General features: G+C 35.8%; 1 long non-coding RNA gene across 2 annotated transcripts; it reads left to right on the forward strand.

Moving 5' to 3' along the window:
• The first annotated feature begins 363 nt into the window (after positions 1-363).
• LOC105127576 (uncharacterized) lies at positions 364-1,631 on the forward strand. Of its 2 annotated transcripts, none has more exons than XR_842660.1 (2): positions 364-633; positions 1,071-1,631. It is a non-coding gene; the product is annotated as an uncharacterized LOC105127576 (long non-coding RNA). The 2 variants fall into 2 exon arrangements; XR_842661.1 differs by having other exon boundaries at positions 1,120-1,631.
• Positions 1,632-2,416: the final 785 nt, after the last annotated feature.

Raw genomic sequence — 2,416 nt, forward strand, 5'->3', positions numbered from 1 at the left:
TTTTTTTTTCAAAAAAGCATATTTACTTCTTATTATCTATATTCACATAAACATTCTCAAGCCCTGAAACGGTGTGTGTAAATAAAATAATATTTTTCGTTGGATGCGTGATCAGTTAATTTATTTATACAATCATTTTATACTTGGAAAAAAAAAAATCAAAGTCCAGATTTGAATTTATAAAATATCATTGCTTAGAAAAGAAAGAGATTTCTTAGTGTATTAATTGTCTTGGTCTAATTGAATGTGCTTCGCCAGTAACTAAAATTAATATCATATATTAGGCATAGAATAAACAGAGAAATTGCATTAACCGCCATTAATGGTCATTATTTATTAGCTACATCATTCAGATTAGTTGAATCAGGACATAGCTAGCATTAGGGTTTGAAAAGGGACTCATAAACTAAGAACCACTTGGCCTCGTTACAATTCTCTAACCCTCAGTTCGATCTTTTAACTTCTCGTTTCTACATAAACATCCCTTCAGTAACCTGAAATTAAGTCCTTCTCTTGAACACTAAAAGCTATAACAATGGAGGCCCATGAAAACGAGTTATGAGCTGGAAATCGAGGCGGGCTGATGTTATTTGACTTGGAGAAAGAGAAAATTCAGCAAGCGAAAGTTTGATGGTAAGCTATTGTAGAACAAGCAGTTTTATCATGGTTATGGTTGTGTTGAGTATCTCTATTCTAGGTCTACCACTGGTGCTGCCACCATTACCACCGCCACCTTTGGTTCTTCTCTTTGTACCGCTCATGATCTTGTCCCTTCTTGTTTTATTGGCCTTAAGGTCATCACAAATGCCCAACATGGAAACCACTAGTGCAGTTTGATAACAAAAGGCATACTGATTTTTCTCCTCTCTATTCTACGATCCTTTCTTTCTCTGTATAGAGCCTTCTGGTGGTTCATCCAAGAGAACTGGCCCTGATATATATCTGTGTTGCAAGATTAAATCTGTACTACATCAAGATTATGCTTGATATATCATTTCCCTTGTTGTTTTCTTGCCTTAAATCCATCACAAACTTTTTTTTGGTTTTGCATTCTTCTTTTAATTAATCAGTTTATGAGGTGATGCTGATTCTCTGCTGATCATGTAAAAATTCTTGAAGAAAGAGGAGAGATCATTCGAGCTCTCAAGTATACTTTCCAGTATTATGTGATGCATGGAGTGTATAAAAAGAAGCATTTGGTAATTATTGCTGCTTCTTGAATATGCAAGATGGTGATGAAGATTCTCCATAGCTATGCTATTTGCTTTCCACTTGATTGTCCGAACAAGGCATAGCCCTATTCATCTCATTGCTGTTCGTATTGCAACATAGAACAAGATGGCTTTTAGTTTCTGGTAAATGTAGAGCAGTGGCCTTTACTTGGGATAAGAGATCGAATCGATTCATAAGATGATCTTTTTTTTTTTCAAATTGCATTTTAATCCCACAGCCTGATTAAGATTGTATCGTATCGACTCATAAGAGCTACGAAGATTTGGGAATTGGAATTTCACGGGCTTGTATGCGCAGGCACCCGTGAACACACTTATATGTATGGATTCGAGAATTTGTGAGATTTTCTTGTTTCAACGGAAAGTAGAAATAATATTTTGGCATCTTCTTCTCTGTGATGTTTATGCATTTCTCTTACAAAACGCTCCATGCAATGACGAATCCATGATTTGATTGTTGAATTTCTGATGGAAAATCTAGATTGGTAAAAATACCGTCATGTATAATATATCTCCATCTGTTTACAGCTCAAGACCCCCACCTAGGGTCAACCTGGCGGGGGCTTGGGTTGAGCGGGTTTATACGAGGCAATCTAAGCTAGGATTTTAAAAAAAAAATACACGAAACCCACAACATCAGGCTTTAGGTCAGCAGATCATAACAATGTCATGCATTTTGCGTCAAGGTTCAAAAGCATAGTGGAAAAGTGAGGCGAATGACTAGCACTTGCAATGTCAAAATAAATTCCAGCTTTTCACATAAGAGGAGTAGAGCACAAAGCCGCAGGGATTCAATGAACTAAGTGCTTTAGATATTCACAAATTAAGGTAATCTGCTGTCCAAATTGCACGATAAAAGGGGTATAAACAATTAATATTGGTAAAGTACTGTGTTTTTTGATTGATTTTGGCTCGGGGGTTCCCGTAATCCTTGCCCCAATCTAGCCATAATTAAGGTAATTTTAAATTTTGAGAATAGTGTTCGTTTGTGTATACAATATCAAAAGGGAAAGAGGTCCAGCTATTTGGTTGTTAATTTTAATTATCCTTACTAATATTATATCTTAGTTAGGCATCATTCCTCCTTCAAAATCAGCCTGGAACTGAACAGTCTCACGTGTGAATTTTTTTTTTTTTTGTGAAGATGAAGCCTGGAGTTAATTGTTTTTTTATGTACACAATCG

Source organism: Populus euphratica, unplaced genomic scaffold (assembly GCF_000495115.2).
Source record: "Populus euphratica unplaced genomic scaffold, PopEup_1.0 scaffold13.1, whole genome shotgun sequence".
Taxonomy (NCBI): Eukaryota; Viridiplantae; Streptophyta; class Magnoliopsida; order Malpighiales; family Salicaceae; genus Populus; species Populus euphratica.